Source organism: Phyllostomus hastatus, unplaced genomic scaffold (assembly GCF_019186645.2).
Source record: "Phyllostomus hastatus isolate PE091 unplaced genomic scaffold, TTU_PhHast_1.1 phas_contig_40, whole genome shotgun sequence".
NCBI classification, from domain to species: Eukaryota; Metazoa; Chordata; class Mammalia; order Chiroptera; family Phyllostomidae; genus Phyllostomus; species Phyllostomus hastatus.
The window spans coordinates 40595967-40622556 of NW_025333872.1; positions in this window are offsets into that span (position 1 = coordinate 40595967).

Here is a 26590-nt window from a genome sequence, read left to right on the forward strand (position 1 = left end):
GAAACTTGCAAGATTAAAACAAAAGGAAAGAAAAGCAGAAGATGTGGTGCAGGAGAGCTAAATTTGGAGTGGAAAGAATAATATTAGGTTGAATGGAAGAGAAACGTAAGGGATTGCGATATAAAAAATAATGAGAATTGAAAAAAAAGTCACATAAAACACAAGATAAAATCAGTCAACCAACAACAGCCAGAGAAACCAATAAAAAACCAAACAAAACCAAAAAAACTAACAAACCAACAAACAACAAACAAACAAAAAAACCTCTTGTTGGTTTCTAACTGGCCAGACCAGTTTTTCTGATCTTGCTAGCTTCAGCTGGCTGAGGGGCCTTTGAAATGCTTCTCTCTCTCACAACCAGAACTCAGCAAGTCTGTCAGGTACCCGGGGCGCTCCAAGACACACTGGTGCGAGAGAGTGTCTTCCCGATGAAGGTGCGGGAGCCCAGCGGTTTCCAGCTCCGTGTTCCCCGCCAAACGGCTCTCCGACGGAATGTTGGCACCTTTCCCGGCTCTCCGGTCGGGCTGGCTGGAAATCTCTGGGCCACCACTGAAGGAACGCGCCCAGCCCCTCGTCCCTCCTGGGATTGCAGCGCGCGATTCCTGCCTCCCTATGGGGCGCGAGCGAGCGCGGCCGGCTTGTGCTCACTACCGCTCTGCACTTCCACCGGGCTAAAGATGCCCCTGGTCCTGTTGGCTAGAGGCTCTCACTTCTCGGCCTCTGGGCGGGATTTTATATTCCCTGGGCGATTTTTTTCTCAGTCCAACTGGCCAATCTGTTCCTTCTAGCAACCCGTTCTCCCCTGGAGTTGCTCACCCCCGTATTCGGGGGAGGGAGGGAGCAGCAACTTCCCTCTCCCGGGATCCCTGGGGCAGAGCCCGGAGCACCGGGCGGGCCTGGGGTCTGCGCGCTCCCAGAGCCCGCGCTGATTCTTGGGCCCCCTTTTGTCCTGTATCCGCCTTCTTACCGTCTGGTTTTCCAATAATTTCTGATGTCCTGCTTTCAAAAGTGATTCGGCAACCCAGCCCACTTGCTCTGCCTCTCCACCGATCCGCGAGTTTCCCCCCTCTTCACAGAAGCCGAGAAAAACGCTGCCTACAGTAAGGCCGCCATCTTCCTCCCGTGAATTTCTAAATAAAGTCTTTTAAATAGACCAGGTTCTTACAGTCTCACCATAAGTAAAACAAAAGGGCACAAATAATTTGGAAACAATGCATCCAGTCATAGGTATGTTCTTAAGTGGAAATGGGCCACCTCCTACCTTCTGCTTTTCCAAGCCTAAACTTAAAGTTGTAGAAAATATCTTATTTTTTTTTTATAATGTATAGTGTGGATCTTAATCAGAGAGCAGAGGACAGAGCAATAGAAAACCTAAGAGTCACAAGGTGATTTTTAGTAAATATTCAGGCATCACTGTGGTGCAATTCTGATAAAGATTCAAGGTAGAGTGTTTGGTATTTGAATCCTAAGACTAACCTCTCCTTTTGAGGGAATTGTATCTACCAAATGGGGACTAATAATCAGATTTATTAGCATCCGAGCAAGCTTCCTATTACAGCATTACCCTTCCACCTGCCCCATGCAAGGTATATCTGGTTAAATAAAGCCAAAGGGAGGATGAGAAGCTTCTTCTTGACAGGAAGGCCTTGAATGTTCCAATTTCCACAAAGAGTCAGGAAGAGTGGGAAGAGACCTATGAGACCTGGGTCCACCCTTTGAAGGCTGGGCCTTCCTCAGTTAGCTACAGCAAGTATGATACATGGTGCTTGTAGCCACCCATCACTTTTCAATGCAGTGGCCCTACCCAGTGAAGTTGGGCTCTGGACATCAGATTAGTAACTCTTCCTCCCGCACAAATGAGCAAGAAACCATGTGTGAAAATAAGGGCTCTGTGTATAAGTCAAAATGGAAACAAGGAAACAGGAAGAAAGTCCTCTCAAATGAATACCCTCCTACACATTTCTATCACCATTTATATAATCTAGAGAACTGTCCATCTAATTAATCTGAATATTAACTAACAATAGCTTCATTTTAGCAGTCTTAAATGAAAATGGACTCTGGATGGAGAATTTGTAATTCTTATCCCTGCTATTCTTTGTTAAACTTTAAAATTCTCAAGTTAGATTTAATTTCAGATAAGGATTGAGGTTGAGAATAGGTTCAGAAGTCATAAGGCTCTCTTCCTATTTCAATGCAGGGACATCCTTCCCAAGCATGGATGAAAAAAACTTGTGCCACTTGAAAACATGGGTATATACCCAAATAGCCAGGAATAAGGGTAAATTACTGGGCTGAGAATGCTCTCTAAATATTACCTACACTTTTGATGATTGCAAAAATAAGTTTCAGGAAAGGCAAACCAGGTTTGTGTCATGCATATGACAATCAATTAAACCATCAAACATTTGTCTTGCCTGTGTTCCTGGCATTCAGTCATCAAGAGTTAATCTCCTCTGATTGACAAGAAAAGGAAAATAATGAAGGGTTGTCCAAGGAGACTAACTCTGTCTTTATGAAAACCAGGCATCATCTTGCTGAGTCATGTTGTCCCTTTTCAGGCCCAGATACCACACACCCCTATAACAATTCTGGGTGGGCACCATCACCACTTGTGATCGTGATCGTTAGCACCTTCAGCACCTTGGGATTCATATGATAATTAATTGGGCCTCCACTTTACTTGGGTTGATGGTAACATAAAAGAAAAAGTTAGTCTATAAGTAAATAAAGCCAGCTGGAAGAAGCTCTCTGTGATTGGTCTACCTTCCCTGACTCTCTGCAGCTGGGGTCAAGAACCTCCAGGCTTCCATAGCAGTCCACACATATCTGGTCATCCCACATCCTGGGCCCTTCAGGGCTGGCTTCCTCTGAAGACAGTCACTTACTCCTCATCTTTTCTCCTGTCTCCTACTTCCACGGTGTGCCTATATCCATGCCCAGCTGACTTTCCTGCCCCTCCCTGTCCTTCCTGCTCTTGACGCCTCTTGCTGCTGAGCTGCTGATTACACATGCCTGGCTTTTACACTGCAGGAATCGTAGCATTGTAAAAGCATAGTAGTCAGCTTACCCTCCACATCACTACTTGGTCTTTGAGTTTTTCTTCTAGAATAAGTTCCTTAGAGTAGTATTTTGGTAGGTTTGCTAAAAATGCAGAAATGCAGTTTCTTGACCCACTCAGAATCTCTGGTGGTGGGACCTGGAAATAAGCACTCTACTGCATCTTCTGGGTGATGTAGATCACCCAGCGGTGGGGGAAGCCTGGCCCTGGGTAGTTCCCCCCCCAGTTCCATGTTCTGTGATGCAGGCTGTACCACAATGACTGCTTAGCCACATGTTCTGGAGCTGAAGGGTTATTTCCAAACCTGTTATAAACCTCCAAGCAGAGGAGACAGACCATTTCTTTAGAAATCTATTTCTTGTAACTTTGACTGTCTTTTTCTCTCTTTGGCATTAGATCTGAGTGTCTCTCTCATTTCAGATGTTATGGACTGAATGTTTGTGTTTCCCCTTCTCCAATAAGTTGGTATGTTTAAGCCCCAATCTCCAGTATGGCTAAACTTGGAGGTAGGAGCCTCTAAGGATGTAATTATGGTTAAATGAGGTCATAAGGGTGGGCTCTGATCTAATAAGATTAGTATCATTATCATTGTATTATCATCATTGTATTACAATTACTATTAGTATCATTGTATTACATTGTATTATAGGAGGAGACACCAGAAAACTTGTTCGTCACCCACCCCTCGACAACCCCCCCAACATATACCCAGAGGAAAAGCCATGTGTGCAATTAGGAAGAAGGCAGGTAGGCCAGAAAGGCATCTCTTACTAGGAACTGAATTTGTCAGAACATTGAGTTTGGACTTTCAGCTTCCAGAACCATGAGTAAACAAATGTCTGTTGTTTAAGCCACCCGGTCAGTGGCATTTTTTTCTTTTTTTAAAAAATTTTATTTTTCAACTATAGTTTATATTTGATACATTATTTACAATAAATACATTATTTTGTATTAGTTGCAGAAGTATGGCATAGTGGATAGACAATCCTATGCTTTTCAAAGTGGTCCCCAGATATTTAAGTACATACCTGGCACCATACATAGTTACTACAATTGTTACAGAGCAACAAGGGGGGGCCTGGGACGATATACTATTACCAAAAGGAACCCTCCAGGTTGGTTATGTCTGCTGCCAGAGGAAAGACGTCGCTCAATGTCAGAGATTTGTGAAAAGGAAAGGAATTTATTATTCATTTGAAATAACACAAACTAAAGTTCCCCACAAATGCACACAGTCCTCCTGGCACCCTCCATGTGGCAAAAGGGAGCACTTCCAAAGCCTCATGGTCCTGACTCTCACCCAAGCTGCATGGTCCTAACCAAGACACCAAAGCCGCATGGTCCTAAACAGACGTGTGGTCCCAAAAGAGACACCTTGTCTCAAAAAGAGAGACGTGGTCCTAAAAGAGAGACCTCAAATAGCTTCCTCGCTGGGTTTAAATCCCAGCACCAATCTTCTTCTGCAGCCCCATTTCCGGCTCCTCCCACAATTGGCCACAGCTTGCCAGCATTCTGGGCAGGTGTGGCCCTGTGGTGTGGAGCCAATTATCTTCAAGCTCTTCTGGATCCTATTACAAATCCCTATTTGGTGCTCCCCTCTTGGCTGCACCCTGTTACACAATGTTATTGACTATTTTTTATGACTATTTTGTAACTACCAATTTGTAGTTCTTAATCCCTTAACCATTTTTATCCAGCCTCTCAATCACCCCAACCCTCTTCTGATAACCATCAGTCTGTTCTCTGTGTCTATGAGTCTTTCTATTTTGTTTTTTTAGATTCTACGTATAAGTGAAATTATATGGTATTTGTCTTTCTCTCTTAGACTTATTTCACTTGGTATAATAACCTCTAGGTCCATGTATGTTGTTGTAAATGTTAAGATTTCATTCTTTTAATGACCAAGTTCCATTGTATATATGTACAGTCCATGGTATTTTGTATGGCAGCCTGAGAAGACTAATTCTCAGGAAATACCAGGTATACTCTAGGTAACATTTATTGACCACTTGCTACGTGCCAAACAATGCATTAAAGGTTTTCCATGTATTGATTTATGGAGCCTTACAACAACTCTGTAGAAGAGCTACTATCTCTGTATCTACTTTTTCAGATGAAGGAACAGCTTAGAGAAGATAAGAACTTGCTCAAGTTAACACAGCCAGGATGTCATCAGGTTGGGATTTGAATCCAAGTTAATCTAACTCCAAATTCTTTACTTTATTCTATTCTCTCTCCCAGGGGATCTGGATCATAAATACGGAGCAAATGGAATAATGGAATCCTATAATTTTCAAAGTACTTTTAAATGTTTCACAACTAAAGATTCCTTTCATTATTTCTCCTCACTGTCATTCATTAATGCATATTTTCATAGATTATTAATCTAAAAATTGATATGAACTGTATAACTTTCCATGGCTTTTTGAAATATTGAAAATAATTCATGAGCTTCTACTATTTCCTTTGAGCTCCCAGGAGTTTGAAAACCTAATTAAAACCCTCATTTTACAAATAGGCAAGAGGAAACCCAGAGAGGACAGTAGCTTGCTAGTTAGTCAGGAAAAGATTGCAGGCTTCCTCTTTCCTGTCCAAGAGCTTGTTCTCTAACACCATGCTAAATCAATCAACTCATCATTTAAGTTGTCGCTGAGCACCTACTTTTGTGTGGTAGACAAGACTATGTAAACAGCACAGAAAAATTATAGCTATCACTTCTGTATTTGATAAATTTACAGCCCATTTGGGGAAACAAGGCTTAGACATAAACAGCAATTACATAAAATCACAAGATAGTGTGATTCTAAAGCAATGTTTCTCATGCTTGGTTGCACATCAGAATTACACGGGGAGCTTTCAAAAGTTCCAGAAGCCTCCAGACTAAGGATCGTCAGGGGTGGGAAGTCCAAGCATACATATTTTTTAAAAGATCCCCAGTCAGGGTCGAGAATCACTGTAACATATTGTGCAATAAGGACTACAAGTGCTCCAGGAATAAAGGCAAGTTCAAAGAGGACTTGAGGAATACAAGTCAGGGAACCCCAGAGAGATAAAGAGGCTTTGGGGTAGATGAAAAGGGTTTGGCTAAGAGGAGAGAAGTGGAAGGAAATAGAAAAGAAAATCTAAGAAGGAGACAGAGGCTTGAGAAGAGAGAGAAGCCAGTGGGGGTGGTGAGAGGCCAGTTCTGACTTGCGGGTTCTGGGAGGCAGGGAGGGTACAGTCAGAGTAGTGGATCTTCAGAGTTAGTCAGAGGAGTTTGTGAAAACAAGAAATGCTTGCAGGTTATTTAATAAATATATAACAGGTGTATAACATTAACCAATCAGGGAGGAATTTTCATTCGAATGTCCAGGATACCTGGGTGATATTGGGCTGGAGGGAGCCCATGCAGATTGGTTCATATGTAGTCTTCACTCTTTCTAGGAAGAGGAAAGACATTGGATTCTCAGATACGAGGACTTGAATGGGAGACTAAATTTAGGAGGAAAGAGAAAGCAGGGATGATTGTTCCACCTGGCCTCTGGAGTCCTCAGGGTCCTAAAGCTGTGTGGGAGAAGGAAAAAAGGTAGATACAGCAAAGGTGGCAGGCACGGGGTTGGCAAAGGGCCACCTCTTTGGGTTGCACAAGGCAGGTGTCTGCTTGATAGTGGGCGACCAGGTTGCATTCATGAGGCAATTCTGAAGTGAGTCTCCTGTGCCTTTCTGGGGTGCAGACTTGTCTTCCTTGCACCTCCCACTGGGAGCCCCACTGAATGTGGCTTGCCTAAAGGCAGTGGTGGCCAGTGACAGCAAAAGCAGCAGCACTTGTGGAGCTTCTGGGAAGCATGCCTATTATCTGGGGGTCGTAGTACAATCCTGGCCACAGGCAATTATAGCCCATAAAAAAAGCAAGCAAGATGCCTCAGGTATTGACCTATCTTTTGAACTAGATGGAGAAGTTTACAGTGGTCAAGATATATTGCTTTACATGCTGACTTTATCCATTGGCTGGTGGTTGAGAAACACTGTAGTAGAGACTAGGTTTATAAAAGGTAAGCTTTGGCAGCAGTGTATAACCTAGAATGAGGGTGGTGAGATAAGTCTGGATACTATGAAGTGATGAGGGCCTGGATGAGGGCAGAAGGCAGTGGAAATGCAGAAGAAAAGAACTTGAGTTAAATCAAATGAGGTGTGTAAGCATGCACAAACCTAATGTAAATGGACCTGTTTGCCTACTAATGATTTATTCATTTGCTCAAAATTTCTGAACCAGTGGTTTGCAGAACTCTGCAATGTGATGGAAACCTGGATTAAGAGTTCCCTGTGGTCCAGCTCAGATCTCTGAACAAGGATGGGGCACTAGAGGAGCCCAGGCACTAGAGAGCACTAGAGTGAGCATGACATTCTGCTACTTGCACTGGGGAAGACCAATGTGGTTGGGGAAAGAGAGCTCTGACACTGGAAGAGAACATGTTGTACTTACAGAAGGTGGAATTACCATGAAACTAAGAAATCTCAAACTTTAGGGCCTCTTATTTGAACAAGGCACTGTACTTAATTCTCTATTTTAATTTCATATTGTTTTTCATAAACAAGGTCCCAGGTTATATAAGCTTTGTTTCCCCATCCCCCACAAATACTGGGTTGGTCCCTAATCACCCCTATAGTACTGTCCCTGATGCTCTCATACTTCAAAGTAGGTGCTTATCATCCCACTACTTTCTGACATTCTTTGCTGCTGTTAAGAAATCAGCTGTCAGCTTAATGAGGGCTTCCACCCTACACAACTCCAGGGGACCCTCACCTGCATTCTAGTATACATAACTGGGAATCCCTGGAGGTGTGTAATGTCTATTTGTTTTTATTGCCTGCATTTTAGATTGTTTTGGTCTTTGATGGTCTTCAGTTTCATGATTTTCTTTCTATTTATTCTATATGGAATTTATTTGGCTCTGTCAATCAGCAAATCAGTATCTCTCATCAGTTCTCGAAAATTCTGTTGTGTCTTCAAATATTGCTTCAGCCCCATTGTCTCTCCACTGTCTTTCAGGCACTCTAGTTAAACACATGTTAGACCTTTTATCTTTCTCAGTTTTCTTTTCTTTCCTTTTCTTTATATTTTATTGAATTTATTGAGGTGACATTGGTTAATAAAATTATATAGGTTTCAGGTGTACAAATCTATAATACATCATTTGTATATTGTGTTGTGTATTCATGACCCAAAACAAGTTTCCTTTTATCATCATTTATCCTGCATATACCCTTTTCCATCTCCTCCTAACCCCACTTTCTCTCTGGTAATCACCTTACTGTTGTCTATGTCTGAGTTTTATTTATTTATTTTTTTGCTTAATCCCTTCATCTTTTTTGACCCAGCCCCCTTATGGCCTCACCTCTGACAGCTGTCAGACTGCTCTCTGTCTCTATGAGTCTGTTTTTGTTTTGTTAGTTTATTTTGTTCATTAGATTTCACATATAAGTGAAATCATGTGATTCTTGTCTTTCTCTGACTGATTTTCTTCAGTCTTTCTGGTTTCTGAACATCTGTTCCTTATTTTGCATATATTCCTCTTTTCTATGCTTCATTTTATTTTTTTAAAAATATATTTTATCAATTATGCTATTATAATTGTCCCACTTTTTCTCCCCTTTATTCTCCTCCACCCCGTATCCCCTCTCTTACCATCACTCCCCTATCTTAATTCATGTCCATGGGTCATACATATAAGTTGTTTGGCTTATCCATTTTTCACACTATTCTTAACCTTCCTCTGTCTATTTTGCACCTACCATTTATGCTTCTTATTCCCTGTACCTTCCCCCCATTCTTTCCCCTCCTCTCCCCACTGATAACCCTCAACGTGATCTCTATTTCTGTGAATCTGTTCCTGTTCTAGTTGTTTGCTTGGTTTGTTTTTGTTTTTTTCTTTTTGTTCACTTGTTGATAGTGGTGAGTTTGATGTCATTGTACTATTTATAGTTTTGATCATCTACTTTTTCAAGTCCCTTTAACATTTCATATAATAAGGACTTGGTGATGATGAGCTCCTTTTTGGGAAGCACGTTATCTGCCCTTCCATTCTAAATGATAGCTTTGCTGGATATAGTAATCTTGGATGTAGGTCCTTGCCTTTCCTGACTTGGAATACTTCTTTCCAGCCCCTTCTTGCCTGTGCGGTTTCTTTGGAGAAATCAACTGATAGTCTAATGGGAACTCCTTTGTAGGTAACTGTCTCCTTTTCTCTTGCTGCTTTTGAGATTCTCTCCTTCTCTTTAATCTTGGCTAATGTAATGCCTTGGTGTGATGTGCCTTGGTGTATGCTTCCTTGGATCCAACCTCTTTGGGACTCTCTGGGTTTCCTGGACTTCCTGGAAGTCTATTTTCTTTGCCAGATTAGGGAAGTTCTCCTTCATTATGTTTTCAAGTAAGTTTTCCATTTGTTGTTCTTCCTCTTCTTCTTCTGGTACCCCTATAATTTGGGTATTTGAACATTTAAAGTTGTCCTGGAGGTTGCTAAGCCTCTCCTCATTTTTTTGAGTTCTTGTTTCTTCATTCTGTTCTGGCTGAATGTTTATTCTTCCTTCTGCTCCAAACCAATGATTTGAGTCCTGGTTTCCTCCCCTTTCCTGTCGGTTCCCTGTACATTTTTCTTTATTTAACTTTTCATAGCCTTCACTTTTTTCCTGCATTTTGCAACCATACTCCATGATATCTGTGAGCATCCTGATTACCAGTGTTTTGACCTATGCACCTGATAGGTTGGCTATCTCTTCATCACTTAGTTGTATTTTTTTTCTAGAGTTTTCATTTGGGCCATTTTTACTTTGTCTCAGTGTGCCTATTACGTAGTAATGGGGGGAGCCTTAGGTATTTGCCAGGGCAGGGCAACCCATGTTGCTGTGTTGTGGTGCTGTATGTAGGGGAGGGATCTGAGTGGGGAAAAGGCCACTTGCTCAGCTCTCTGCTGGCCTTCAGTCACTTCTGCTGCTACCCACAAGCAAATTGGGCCCTTCTGGTGCTGATTCCCTGGGTGGGTGGTTCTGGGTATGTTCTAGGACCCTGTGGAATTTTCTAATGAACTCTCCTGTGAGGCTTGGAGTTTCTCCTGCCACCACAACCCCCAGAGATTTTTTGCAGTGAAAAGTTTTGAGGATTTATTTCCCTGCACTGGAACCCTGGGTTGCATTTTCTGTCTCGCTCCCCTGTTGTTCCTCCTGGGTTATCTGCATGCAAATGTGGGACTGCCAGCTCTGCCAGCCACTGCCATGCCCGGTTCACCAGCCACCACCTTGCCCACCCCTGTTCTCCAGCCACTGCCTTGTGGGGTGTCCTCTCTACTCCAGCTGCTCATCTCCACCCCTTCTACTTGTCAGGATGAATGTTTATTCTTTAACTCCTTGGTTTTTGGGCTTCCACAAAGTCCGATTTTCTGGCAGTTCTGGTCATTTTTTTTTAATTGTTCATTTCCTTCTTTTGGTTGTGTGAGGGAACAAAGTGTATCTACCTATGCCTCCATCTTGGCTGGAAGTCTGTGCTTCATTGCAGACCAGGGGGAAGCGAACTACTGCTTGTGGACCAAATCTGTACCACTGCTTGCTTTTGTAAACATAGTCCAACTAGACAGAACTATGTCCTTTTGTTTACATATTATCTGTGATAGTGTAGTTGTGACAAGGATTATATGGCCTACAAGCCTAAAATATTTACTATCTGGCTCTTTACAGAAAAAGTATGCTGCCCCTTTATAGATAATTTCTTATCTTCCAGTTCACAAATTCTTCATCTATGTTCATCCTACTGTTAAACGGTCCATCAAGCTTTTTCATTTTTGTTACTATATTTAAAATTTCAGATGGATCCTTATATATCTGGTGGGTCACTTTTTAGTTTCCTGTCCCTGATATAATTTTCAAGGTTTTCCTTTAAATATCCAAATGTGCCTTCCATAGTTGTGAGAAACTAATACACAAATATTCTGCTATGTCTAATATCTGAAGTCTTTACTGGTGTATTTCTAAAGTCTGTTTCTTGTGTGCTTTCTTTGTATTTTTATTTTATTATTTTAATTGTGTATAGCTCATTGTTCTTGAAAAACTATCTCTGGAGGTTCTTTGAAGCTTGAAAAAGTAATGTGTTTCTCCAAGGAGGATTTATTTTTGTTCTGCCTGGTACCTAAACCAAATTCTTTAAAGTTCCCTAAAACACTCAAGTTGCAACTTCATGTTAGGGCTACTTCATGGCCACAATATCTCAGGAATTTTTTTCTTTGCTTATTTTCCCTGTTGCTAAAAATATTAGTATTGTGTTGGAAAAATTCTATACTAGACTATACAATCCTAAAGGCAAGAAGTGAGTCTTTTTCATCATTGAGTGTCTATCACCTAGTACAGTGCTTGGTTTAGTACTTGTTGAGTGAATGAATACATAACTACATAGGTTTTGCTGATTAAACTTTCTAAATAGTTTTCAAATCTGTCTCTTCACTTTTTTCTATTCTTGTGGTTGTAGTTCAGACTTTATTATAATGTACTCTTCCATTTTAGTGTTCTATAGTTGAAGGTATATTTCAGAATCTCTGGGGTACATTAAAAAATAAGTGTTTTCAAAAGTCTGAGATGAGTTGAGGAAATCTGCAGTTTTATATATCCTGCAGATGATTCTAATATGTACCTCCAGTGAGAATCACTCTATGCCCCCTTGTCTTCAGTCTGTCTCTCTTAATTCCATCTTCTATACTCAGTTAGGGAATACACCTAACATGGGAACCTGACTACTCCACTCTCCTACAAAACCCTACAGTGGCCCTCTGTTACCTATAGAATTAAACTCAAGCTATTAAGCATTGTTTACAAGTCCTTCTATCCCCTGTCTTATACTGCCTGCTCTGGTGACACTCAACAACTTGCATGGCTCCTCACATATCATCTTGTCTTCCATGTCTTGCTTTTGCTGATGCTATCCTTTGTATCCTTTTCATCCTTCTTTACTGACTTACTTCCACTTTTGGGACCCAGTTCAATGCCAGGAAGCCTCCCTAGACCCAAAGGCTGTGTGTTCTCCCCTTCATTCTCTTCTGCTTCATCAGTTATATAGCTAACTCTGTTCTACTAAAAGTATAACCCTCTTCCCCCACCCCCCAAGTGTGAGTTCCTCAAGGGATTTAAGTTACTTAGTTTTGTTAGCTTAGCACAGTTCTCAGAACACAGTAGGAATTTAGTATATATTTTTGTTGCCCAGAGCATAATACAAACTTATTATATATTTATTGAACTGAATGAACTGTCTAGGTTTGTCTTGTTAAAATCAGGTGCCTCCAATATCTGGGAACAAGGGCAATGATACCTCTGGGGCTCTTTGAATTCACAATATTTGTGATCATATTCTCCAACTAAACTTAGTTGTTTCCAGTTGTATTAGGGAGAAGAGATATAGCCTTGGATTAAAATATAAATTCCAGGTGAAATAGAAAACCAAGTAACTTTCACATGAAGAGGTACAAATGAAACAATGAAGGGTCTAACATCTACAATTCCACAAATGGGTGTTGTGCAAAGGAGTATTTCCTTACATGGGCTGTTTGGGTGAGAGAGGCTCATTCTGCAAAGGTCTGGGCTCCTTTTTTAAACCCCCAGTCATGCCTGAGCTCTTGCCCAAGTCTCCCAGAGAGATAATACCAAATCTTCCCTTGTGGAGAGGATGGTGCTAAAGAAATAACCAAGAATAACAGGTTTGTGGATGGGTCCCAGAGAACATAAGAAGAGAGTGAAAGATTGCTAGAGATTCCTGCTCCCTGGGATACAGAAGATGTGATATCCCTTTCAGTATGAAGCTGTGCATCTCTTAGCTCACTATTTATTTTTAGTCCTTACTGCCTGAGATGACAAATGGGATTAAGCCATCCTTCCCCAGACAATCCCATGATGAAGCTAATCAAGTCTTCTGGAGTTTTGCTTGGGTGGGACCAGAAGGATCAGAGCTGGCCATGGCACAGTTGGCTGCCAAGTTCGTCTTGGGGGCATCTTTCTCAGAAGTTGAGGCTGTAAGCTCACACTGGTCCCCAGAATTCATTGCCTTGACTTCTGCTTCAGTTTACAAGTTTACTTCCTTCTAACCAGGATTGATTTGAGAGCTACAGTCCTTGGGATAGAATAGGATCCAAAGTCTGTTTAATATCATGCATGAGCAAATATTCAATAAATGCTAATTGATAAAGTTAATAATACTAAAATGGAGGAAAATATGTTTTTTTGGCACTGTCTCAAACAACTGGAATCTTCACCCTTTGCTAGAAAACAACAAGGATAATAATACAAGGATTACCAGAGAGATGACAAAGAGGGGGAAGAGAGAACATCTCATTCAGGAAGCTATAGACTGAGACAGCTGCTGCAAATTCCATTACCGTTGAAAGACCTGTTGCCCTTTGAGGGAGACAATGGCAGATGTCAGCTTTAAAACCATGGCAAGGTTAGTTTGCCAGTAAAATGGCTGGAAAGGAAAGGGGAGGAGAAAAAAGCATCCTTGGCAAAAAACGATATGACACATTGATGAATAAGCAGAGGCTTCTGTGTACAAAGCTGTTCCTCTACACAGATTCTCTTTATTCCTGGAAACTGCTAGACACCCAGATGAAAAAAAAATAGTCTCCTCTCTAATATCACCCATCACTTTAGATCAATCTGCTAACTGGTAATATTCCATTGCCATAAATAGTGGGTAGAGAACTTGAAACAGAGAGCTTATGTGTCTTGACTAAGATTACTCAATCAAACAAGCAGTGATCTTAGGCAAGACGCATAACCTCTCTGAGTTTAGCTTTCTTACCGGTACTATATGTATAATAGCAACATTTATCAGTTATGAGAATTAACTGAGCTAATGCATGTGAAGCTGTATGTTGCCTCTAGATGATCATGCAGTTTAGGACATTCTGTCTTTGAATGGGCTGAAGAGGGGAAGAAAGTACAGATAATACTGCTAATGAATAAAGCTGCTTCCAACCCCTCCCCCCACAAAAACATACTAATAAATCCAGATTTATGCAGACTGGTGTCAAGGCCTATATTCATTAGCCAATTTAAATAATATTGTATCTTAAAATAATTATGGTATGTGCAGTCCTGCTTTTCAACATATTCAAGGTCTAAAGCAAAGTGCCCCAAAGAAAACCACATGCAATCATTGCATTTATTTACATTTTTAATGAACTTCCCTGTTCCCAGAGCTCTGCTGGCATTCCTCCACAGCCTGGGTTTTGTTTTGTGTTTTTTCATGGGCACAGAGGGTAGCCTGCCTATTTTCTTGTCTGCCCTTGCATTTTGATGTTAACAGAAGACAGAGGATGTGGAAAAGTTATCTCTTCCCAAAAGGTTTTTATTTCTTTCCCAAGTTACCAACCACAAGCACCTAGTTAAAAAAAAGGTTTGTAACTACAATTAAATAGCTGTATATGCTTTATTTCTTAACTAAAGAAAGCAGCACAGCTTTTGCCCTGCTATTTGATTGCAATAGCTTTAGGGGCCAAGAGTCACATCCTTTCCCTGACCATTCATTCCTGTACTCCTCTCCATATCCAGAAAAATATATAAGAAGGGCAAGCAGAGGCCAAATATCTCTGGCATCATCCAGACTGACAATCCCTTTCCTCAAAACAACTCAGGATAAGAATAATTTAGTGAAGATTGCACATACGTAATACTGGCAAAGACTTTGGCAATAAAGAGGGAACATATAACATGTTTACAGGACTTAGAACTCCACCATACAATTTTTATTTAGGATACAACTGCTTTAAATACTTTCCCACATAAAGTATTATCCAGTCTGAGCCTTACAATCATACTGTCAATCCAGGAAGGCAGGCATTATTCCTAACAGTGGCCTACAAGGCCCACAGTGTCTGGCCCCTGCCAACTTATATCACTATTCATCTTGCCCAATCTGCTTTCTGTGTTCTATCCATACTGACCCTCTTTTTGATTCTTGGGGACATTACTCTGGTTACTGCCCCAGGAAACTTGCATTGGCTGTTCCCTCTGTAGCATGCTCTTCCCCAGACTATTCTCTTCCAATGACTAGCTCCTTACCATACAGCTCTCAGCTGAAATGCCTTCTACTCAAAGAAACCTCTTCTGGACACACTAAACAGATACTGTCCTTACCCTTTCCTATTCCAACACATGTTTCTATATTACCTTACCTTGTCTACTGTCTTTGAAGGCCTTATCATTCTCTGGAATCATCACTTCATTTATTTGTTTATTGCCTCTGTTCCCCTACAAAATGTGAGGGCCATAAGAGAAGGTATCTTTTTTATTTGGTTCACAGTTATGTTCCTAGCTTCTAAGCATAGTGCCTGCTGGCACGGAGTAGATGCTAAAAAAAATTGGTTGGGTGAATTTCAATTTGGCCAATGAGGAAACCAAGACCATGAAGATTAGGTGATTTACTGGGAGCTAGCTGAACAAAACTCAGACATCTCAACTTGCAGACCTGTGTTTTTCTCTCTAGACAAGGAAATTCACTGCTTGTCCTTTGGGTAACCCAGAATTTACATTATCCTTTGACATGATCTAAGAGATTTCTTATTTTCAAAGACAGGTAACATGCATCTGATTAATCCAAGGGTAGGAATGAACACTTACCAATTTAAGATGTGTGGGTAAGAAGTTAATGCAGGGCTCAGTGGTGGTGTTCTGCCTTATTTTCCTTATATTTGGGGTTTGTGTCCTACCTGGAGTACACTAATTTTGAGAGGCAGCCTAAGGGATAGAAATACATACAACCCAGCTCGAGTCCTGACCAAGTAATTTTCTGCTAGGTAATCTTGGGTAAGTCTGTTGACCCCTCTTTGAAATAGAGATGACAATCTTCATGGCAGTTCTGAGCTGGATGAGACTACATACATAAAACACCAACCCAAGGTGATGGGCATGGAATAAGTTCAGTAGATGCTTCAACATTTCTCTTTATCCAATTTTTAAAAATTTTTATTATTTTTTAAGATTTTATTTATTTATTTTTAGAGAGAGGGGAAGAGAAGGAGAAAGAGAGGGAGAGAAACATCAATGCTTGGTTGCCTCTCATGTGGCCCACACTGAGAACCTGGCCTACAACCCACACATGTGCCCTGACTGGAAATGGAACTAGTAACCCTTTGGTTCACAGCCCATGCTCAATCCACTCAGCTACACCAGCCAATCATTCTTTATCCAATTTTTGACTTCCTCCTTTAGGATATGGGCTGAATTTATCTCTCTCTCTCTCTCTCTTTCCCTCTTAAATTCTTAAATTGTCTAGAAATCTGGTTTACCACAAACACAAGTAGTTTGTTGATACCAGGTGATTAACTAAGATGATGGAAAGGAAGGTGAATCTCAGAGGTGACAAATACTTGCACTAGGTATTTATCAGGCTGAGGTTGAGTTACATGACACTGGGAGAAAAGAAGACTAAAAAATGTGACTGCCTCATTACAAGTTGTGGAGAGATGGAGAACTCCTCATGCAACCACCACTAGCCCTATGCCCTTTAGCTGCCAGCACAAAGAGGCCAGTCAGAACAGCCAGAGGCTTCATCCTCAGACTAAGATGAAAGGATAAAATAAAAGCAGCACTTAAGAGTCAAAAGAAGAGATTCAAAGGAGGTAAGTTCAAATTCTAAGGCCCCTAAGTCTTGTGTTGCAGAAAAGATTTAGTCTGTGGTTCTTCTTGTACACCTGGAGCTTTTAAACATGGTGGATTTGGAATACAGTCACCTCAGGGGAACTCTGAAATTCCAGGGTGAGAAAAAAGACAGCATTTATGAACATAATGATGTACTAACTCTATGATAAAGTTTGATAATGTTAACAATGGAGCAAATTCAGTAGGTATAATGGGGAAACTCTACCCCACAGGCTTCTAACTAGCTGTGAGAATAACACCTGCTTTCTCATAGAGTTACAGAGAGAATCACTATGAAAAAGTGTTTGTTGAACTTTCAGTCACTCTGTAAATACTAAATGTGTATATGATGAAGATTTGGTTATGAGGATAGCTAGCTTATACAGAGAAGACATCAGAACAAAGTAGGCTGATCTTCAAATGCTGAGCTATGCATTGGGTTGGCCAAAAAGTCCGTACTTTCTTTTCAATAAAATAAGACATATTTTTTTATTTTCACCAATAACTTTGTTGATTTGGATACTTTGATTATGTCAGCTATCTCCCACATGGTATAAAATGGATTGTTCTCAATTAATGTCTTGATTTGATCGCTATTAATATCAACTGGTCTACCAACCATGGAGCATTGTCCAGTGAGAAATATCCAGCATGAAACTTTGCAAACCACTTTTGACACATTTGATCAGACATAGCATCTGCTACACACACTGCACAAATCTTTTCCATTTCAGTTTCATTTTTACCCTTCTTGAAATAATAAGCAAAATATGGTGGACATGTGCATTTTCTTCCATCTTTAATATTAAAATGGCTACACAAAAATTTACCAATTTTAATAAGTTTTTTCTTAAATGCACATTGATATGACAGCTGTCACAATACAATCGAACAAAATCAATCTGTCAGAAGTTAAAGACAACTAAGTGCTACCACAGCCATCTTACAGAAAAAGACCAAATGAACTTTTTGATCAACCCAACATTTACTCAGCTGTAACTGAGCCTTGAGATGCACTGGCTCTTCTCCCTTCCTTCCCTGAAAATATCAACAAGCTATTGGGTAGAAACAAACAGTGAAGCAGAAATGTACTCAAGAGGAGAGAGAGACTTGGTGTTCACTTGGAAATTGCCTCTAAACAGTACTTCTTAGAGGTAAAGCAGTTTAAAAAAACAACTGAGTATTAAAGACATGAACCAAATAGCAGAGAATCTATTGAGATTTCTGAGGTAGGCCTCTTTCTTCATCAGCAAATGTGATCTATCATGAAAACATTTATTTGACTAAAAGGAATTCAGGACAGAGAAATAAAACCTGCTTAGTTAACTGAAGCAGCAAGTTTTGTTCTGGCTCAGACCATGTTGACTGATGACAGCATGTAGATATACGAAAATAAAGATGATCAGACACAAGAGTGTGATATGTTGACTCAAATTTTGTAAGAGAAAATCTGTACCATTCTGGAAGAGATGATTGTAACTGCTCCAGATGCTGCTGCAGTGCCTCAGTCCACATGTCACGTGACTTGATGTCTTCATTTACCATATCAACCCTGTCATCATTTCCTCTTCATCTCCTGCTCTTGGGCTTAATTTTTTTTGGCAGACATTCTTATTCTCTTTACTAACAGGCAATCAATATTACATCATCCAGTTCTCTGTGATTCCTCTCACATGATGAGATATATTTGAGCAAATTCCACTGGGACTTGTTTTTCAACTCCCAGATGCCTGGCAAAGTGAAGCTATGAGAATGCCATGAGAAATACTGAAATTTGATTGGACTGCAGCCCAGACAGCATGATTACAGCAAAATTCTCACCCCGCTTGATGTGAGCTGGTGGTTGTAAGACATCCATATGCTGTTACTTGTGCTTCTACCCAAGATGAATAAAGAATGAATGAGGGGGAAAATGATAATGAACTAATTAGAACTTTCTATTAATTAAAAGGTTTCATGTGGCTATCTTCAACTCAATGGATCATGCACCTGTCAACATATGAATTTGTTATCAAGAGTGCAGAGTTGGGTAGAAAATAAAGAGCATCACAGTACTACAGGGTTTCTTAGTCTCAGGACTGGGTATATTTTGAGCTGTATAGTTCTAAGCTGTGGGGGCTGTCTTGGGCAGTTTAGGGCATTTAGCAGAATCTCTAGCTTCTTCAGACTAGATGTCAGTAGCATCCCAAATTGTGACTATCAAAAATGACTCCAGTTATTACTAAATGTCCCCTGGGGAGCAGAACTGCCCCTGGTTGAGGACCATTTGATGTGCCACATCATCCCTTTCCCAGGGACCTACCTGACAGAAACTTGTTATAAAGCTACATACAATGAGACCATAATATTTAGACAGGAGGCTGAAGAAAGGTGGTCGTTCAAGAAAGAGAGTAAATGGTATGACACTTCTTCAAATCATTGTGATTTAACCATGCTCTGCCAAGTGTGGGTTGTCTCTCTCACTGAACATTCAGGATAGAAAGTGACCTTGATGAAAGCCAAGCCACTGCTTCCTATGGAGGTTTTTAACAGTTTCTTGAGAAAAACTGAGCCTTAAAATTAATTTCTTTTCCAGATTTTTTCCCTTCTTAAATTAGTCCTTTCTACCTTGCCTTTCAGTGCAGCAAAATGGCACTTAATGGATCTTTGAAATTTAATACAGAATAATACCGCAAGACTTTCTGAAGTTTAATAACAACCCTTTGATTTGGAAATAGGATTTGAGAGAGGGAAGGGCTTTATTTTTGTTTGTTTTAAATATTTTCTCTGCTATTTTAGTAGATGAGCAATCTCATAGACTTTCCTCTCTTCCTCTTAGTGTTAGTGGAAGACATCTGAATTAATACTGTTACAAAATTTACATTTACTTAGCAATTGATCAGTCATAACCAACTAATCCACAGGTTATTTAGCAGCAGGAGGAAGGCTTGCTATTGGATTCATGGAAATCATTCCCAGATATTCCATATTTACTTCTGCAAACAGACACATAGTTCCTGGCCCGCCTAGACTCTCAATATACCACTATATATCTCTTGAATAAATGATTCTTTAGGGTACTATGGTGAATTATTCCTATTTTTCACATCAGCAGACTCACAAAAATCCATGCTGTCCTGCAGTACTTACAATGGTCTTGTTTCCTCTGAAGTTAGGGCTAGACATGGAGTAGGCACCTAAACACTATTCCTTGAATGAATTAAAACTGAACACAAGCAGCTGCTCTGATCACCACCACTATGACTACTAGTCCCTTCACTGGTACAAAGGACTTTTACATACGTTTTCCTTATACAACCTTGTACTACAGAGGACAGAAAAAGGTGTTTATACTTCATTTTATAAACTAAGAAGCTGCCACTCACAGAGGCACAAAAATTTGCCTTTATTCATAAGCAAGTAAGTATTGAAGCTGGAATTTATTAGAGCTTAAATATCATTATTCAAAAAGAGATATCTGGTCTTTCTTCTTTTCTGGGGTTAAAATAGCTTATCAGGATGTTCTCTACCCTAAATATACTCCTTAAAGTCATTTTGTACTCTTTCCTTTGATTTACTAGCCAGCAAGGAAAGTTATTATTATTAATTTGACTAGATTATACCTTCTAGGAGGGCAGAAATCATTTTCTGATTTGCTGGCACAAAATCTGGCACATAGAAGGCACTCGAAAGTTTGTTCAAAGTATTTGTGTATTGACAGAACCTTAGGAACATTGACATAACAAAAGAGGTAGACTAAAGGGCAGATGAAAACATTCAGGCTTTGAAAGACATATGACTAACATTATAAGAATATAAATAAGGTGTTGACCTGACTCCTTCTTCCCTCTCTGTTGAGTCTGATCATTTTGTTAGTTGTCCCGAATTGCATTCACTTCAGAAACAATGACAAATTTATATTTTTTAGTCTGAAAATGGATCATGGGCCTTAATACCTCTATGAGGCTCCAAGGAACCAAAGCATCATTAATCTTTCTTCTCTTTTAAATTCAGCACACACATATGAAGGTGTAGATATAGATTGCAGGTTTTCTGCAGATATCCTCTCCTTATCCCTATCACCTCTGCCTTGGAGCCAAGTGGCTGGAAAACTTTGGTCTTCCTGGGAGTAGAACAAAATCCTCAACACAGAAAGAATCCCCTGAGGGTGACATACCCCTCCCTCACATACCAGGCTTTCATGAGTGGATAACGGAATTCAGTGCCTCCTTCCCAATGAAGACTGTCTCCACTCATAGGGAGCAACAGAGTGGTTACTGTATTTTTTGGACCATAAGATGCACATAGGTTTTAGAGGAGGAAAATAGGAAAAAAAATTTGAGGAAAAAATGTGGTAAAATATTTAATAACATAAATAACATAATATTTCACCAGTATAAATGTAAACAGAACTCAACAACAGCATTAACAACAATTATTCCTCCCAAATTTGTGGGGAAAACAGTGTGTCTTATAGTCCAAAAAATATGGTATATTTTTAGGTGTTGCAATCAAGTCAGGAGAAAAAAGAAGATCACTGACTACTCCTATAATCAAGGTATCCTTCCCATGTCTTTCTATCCCTGGTTTGGGCTAGAAAGTAAAGGTGGTTCCTTTCCTCTAACCATCTTTTTCTATGTCCAGGACCACATTTTCTAGGGTCTGAGGCAGCAGGGTCTGTGGAATAGAGAGTCCCATGCTGCCTTTCTTTCCCAGATGACTGTAAGCCCATGAAGTCCAGCCTTGAGATATGTGTATGTGTGTGTATATATGTATATATATATGTGTGTGTGTATACATGTATACATGTATACACACACACATATTTGTGTGGCTCCTCTAAAATGGTTGTTCTCAACCATGGACAATTCTACTCCCCAGGGAACATTTAACAATATCTGAATAAAATTTTGGTTGTCATAGTTGGGGCAATGGGTATGCTCCTGGCAAAGATGTATAGAAACCAAGAATGCTGTTAAGCAATCTATAATGCACAGCTTCCCCATGAAATGCAAAGCAAAGGAAAACATAAAAGCAGGCCAAGTAGATGAGAGTTTACCAGGGTTTGCTGAATGGTGGAGCTTTTTCAGCATTAATAAGGTCAAACAGCTTTCATTAGAATGGTCTATGGCTTATACAGCATCTACAAGATCATGAGTCAGCAAGGGCAGGGCATTTGGGGCTTGTTCACTGTGGTTCTGCCAGTCTCTATAGCACAGTGCCTCATACATGGTATGCATCATAAATATTTGCTGAATTAAGTAATGTAATTGGGGATATTATATCTATTTATATTAGGAAGTGACCCAGTCAATTCACTGGTAAGCAGGGAATAAGGAAGAGTGGTGTCAAAAGAATTAAGAGTTGGACAGAAGCAGGAGGACAGCTAGGCTGCAAGACATCATGGGATTGCCTGCCCAAAGAGTATCCAAATATCTAGAAATGTGAAGACTAGAACTTCAGCCATCCAAGAAAGCCCAACCTTAGACATCAATGACTTGGGGACCCCAAAGCACACAGAACTGCCCTTGACATTTGTCCACTCCTTCCTCTTTGGAAAGCTTCACACACTAAAGGTTTAGTGCCTTCAGTGCTTTTGGAGGTGCTTAAGAGAGAGCAAGCACTTCATCAGTTTTTAAAGAACCAAGTTCTCAAGATAAAGCCTAGTGTTCACTGGGCCTTTTTTGCTATTGTATTCTTTCTCCTTCTTCCAAACTTTCTACTCACTCTTCCCAGATACTTTTCCTAAGTTTGGTTCTAATATACCAATCCCTTATTGTAAAAACTTCAACTCCCCATGCTTTACCTAATTAAGTCCAAACTCTTTGCTCATATCAGTATACAAAGCTCTCTATATACTGACCCCACTGCCCTTTTTCTTGCCTTTATTTTCTCTACATATTCCCTTGTGATCCTTTTATTCATTTCCATTCTGGCACGACTACTTCTCTACACATACCCACAGCTTTAGCCAAGCTGGGCTATTTGCGTTTTCATAAATAAGCTCGTGTTTTTTCTCCTTGATGCCATTGTCCCAGGTTAGTCAAACAGTGTCATCAATTGGCTACCATGTTTCCCTAATGGTAGCCACCCTTGGTCCTTTGCATTTCTGCATTCATCGTCTTCATTTTTCAGGGGTCCTTCTGCTCCCATAAATATACAAACCATTCAACACTAATGGAGTCAGAATCCCAGAATAAATACCTCCTTCCTCTCTTCTGCTCACAAGGGGATGTGTGTGAATTAAAGAGATAATGTTCTCTGCAAAGTGCTTTCATCTTCCCAGAATGAGCTATATTTCTTCAAAGCATTATTCAGATTTCACATTGACTCTCACATGTGCTTAGCATAGCAAGGAAGCCCCAGCCTGCTGAAAGCAGAGGCCTCAGTGCTTTGCTGAACTGTGGTCTAAGCTAAGGTAGATATTTTTGTCATTGCAAATGTTCTTGAATTTTTATTTAGTTTAGATTCAAATTTTAAACTTAATCAAAGGTTTTCTCTGCCATGCTGCTATCTTAAGGCAGACATATTTCTAGCTTCAGGAGATAGAGACTTTGAGCTTACTCATAAAACCCCAATATGGGGGCTTTGATTAGAATATGTCATCACCATTTTCCATTATGGAAATAAACTATCTGCAAAATATGGAGAAAATAAATCAGGAGATTTCAGTCCTCAAAGAGAAAGTACAATATGATGAGCGTAGGGAGTGGGGAAGTTTGTAATATGATGGTGGCCTTGTTCATTAAATCCAAGAAAAACAAGAGGAATAAATACTCTTCAAACTTGGAAGCACAATTAAATGGGAATTTTACTCCCCGAATATAGTCCTTGCTCTCTGGCCAATAGCCTAGAGTTAAAAAACAAAAACAAGAAAGAGGAGGAGTTGTTGTAGTAGCAATAAAAACAATATCCTTCTGTCTGTAAATAGGAAAATTCTAGCCACTGTGGAATTTTCAAATTATTTTTGAAGTTCCCTTTTCTGATCCCACCTCCTATTCCTGAGAGTTTCTGGGGATAGTTCATGTATACTTGTGGATGTGTTTCATACAGCTACCATACTGTGTTCTGTATTCCCCCATGACTTATGGTAGGGCTGCTGATGCTTGCCATCACTGGCAATGCCTGCCCATGTAGTTACAGGACCACCCGTCTCCACACTGTGGCCACAGATATCTGTCCAAGGGCCTCTAACTTTGTGGCTAGCCTTGATCATCCTAAGCTGTGCCAGGTTCTGTGCTGAAAAGCTGGGAAGAATCTCCCTTCCTGGCATAGAAACTACTCAATTACTTGGAATTGAGTTTTGTTAGTGTTGTTTTTTTGCTTGTTTCTTTTTCAAAAAAAGCCTTCATTTCAACCCCCTCTTCAGAAAATTCAGAATAGATTTTGCAACTGTTACACCACTGTATTAAAATGCTTAACATCTCCTCCGTACTGGGCACTGTTTTTGTAACAATCTTGTATGCTTTAGTTCTCTTTACCTTAGCATGGATTGTTTCCCAGGAGACAATAGACCCCTTATGCAAATAGATATATGATAGGTTGGCCCCACCAGACAGACATGTTTTGGCATACTAGCATGCAAACAGGTTAGAACTAAGTGGAGACTCCTAATAGAGTACATACAGAAGATAGCAATCAAATAACTTTTTTGTCTCAGAGTATAGGTTAAAAACACTGCCATATGATTTATTAGATTTAATCAGAACTTGTCTGATCAATAGGAACAGGAACCCCCTTGAACTCACAAATCAACAGTTGAAACAACTGATGTAGGCATTGAGGACAGGTTGAACTCCAGGGAGCTGTACCTTGGCAACCTCTGGGTGCAGAGAGCTCGCTCTGTCTCCTATAGGCTGTATGGTCTCCTTTCTGCTTTTACAATCTTTTCTCTGTCTTGCTCTCTCAATGCTTTTTTTCTTTATACATGGCCCCAAATGGTCAGCAGCCCTGGTCAATGTGTTTTCCATAGGTCCAGCTAAATATAGCCCTTGTCAATTATAATTCTCATGGAAAAGAATGTAATTAAGTACCCGCTGGCCATTAAGAGGGCTGGATTTGGTTTGGATGTTTACCCTGCTTGAATCTCCAGTTCCTGAGGGGTATGTCATTTTTATAAACATTGCTCTTTACCCTCAAACAATAGTTTAAGAATGGGGACATGAGGAAGAAAGTTACCCCCAAATATGGTTACCATATTCTGAAAGGTCAGGCCTTATGCCACAAAATATTTTTCCAAGCACATACTCAGTGAAAAATCATAGGAATAATGTTGAGTAAAAGGGTCCCTGTGGTCTTTGACCCTAGGACCCAAATGGAAATCAGCTGTGTTATAAATTAGATTTGCTTTCCTATAGGATAATAACATACCACTAAGCTAGAAAACTAAAAACCTTCCTAATGACAAACTGAAAAGAATAATTAGGTGGCTAAGGGTATATCCCATGCCTGCCAATACTGGGTTAGTAGATTTTCAGGAGAAATCTAATCCTAGATACAGTTTTTTTTCTAAAGAGAGTTTAGGCAATGGAGAAATAAATAACATTCTGGAAAAGTTTGGGTTCTCTTTAACTAATGGTATGGCTTCACTGCTTTTTTAAAGCCACTGTGACTAACAGCTCTGAAGTGTTTTCATATCCATGAAAGAGTTAAGATTTCATACAGGAGGTTTTGAAACTGAATTAACATTTGTGCTTACTAATGCTTGAATCTGCAGCAGCAGACTTACTGAATTTTCAGCCGACAGGCAGACGGTTCTTAGGCTTAGGGCTTCGAGAGGTTTGAGCAGATCAGAGCACTAGGATGGCAGCTCTGAGGACAGCAGTGAATTTTCTTGGTCCAAATCAGACCAACATGGATTCCCAACATGGACGCTGAGCATCCTACAGTGAGCTAATGTAGTGTCAGAAGTGGTGGGCAGTCAGGTGGGGTGGAGATATGGTATATGCCAGAAAAATGCTTTTATCTTTTGATGGATATTTCTGCCACAGGGCTTCCAAGAAAAATAAGGCTACACTATTTAAGAAGTTTTTTTTTGATGTGAACATTCCCTTTCATTTAAAAACAATAGTCCCTGGGCAGTGGTAGTCAACTGATTTACTTAGTAACACTTGAGTGATGTTTTGGTTTCATTTCTATTGGGTAAAGACCTAGGAGTGGAATGAGTGAGTCATGTAATAAGTGCATGTAATTTTTTGAGCAACCACCAACCTGTTTTCAAAGCAATCTGCATCATTTTTACATTCCCACAAGCAGTGATGAGAGTTGTATTTGTTTCAAATCCTTGCCAACACTTGGTGGGTCAGTTTATTGTTTTAATTGGAAACATTTTAAAAGTATGGAGCGGTATCTGATTGTACTTTTAATTTGCATTTCCCTAACATTAAAGGATGATGAACATCCTTTCATGTGTTTACTTCCCATTTTGCATTTTTTGATGGTACAGTGTTCAAATCTTTTGCCGGTATTTTTAAAACTACTTTTTTAAAAATTAAAGTTTGAAAGTTTGTAAAAAATATTGTGGGTACAAGCCCTTTATCATTTATGTAACTAGTAAATATTTTCTCCCACTCTGTAGCTAGGTAACCTTCTCTTAAAATTGTCTTTTGATGCATAGTGTTTCATTGTGTAAATGTACCATAGTTTTTGATCCACTCATTTACTGATGGGCACTTAGGTTGCTTCCAGCACTTGGCTATTGTAAACTATGCTGCTGTGAACATTGCAGTGCATAGGTTCTTTTGAATTGATGTTCCAGGATTCTCAGGATATAATCCCAACACTGGAATTCTGGATTGAAAGGCAGTTCCATTTTTAGTTTTTGAGGAAATTCCATACTGTTTCTCACAGTGGCTGTACCAGTCTGCATTCCAACCAACAATGTACTAGGGTTCCCTTTTCTCC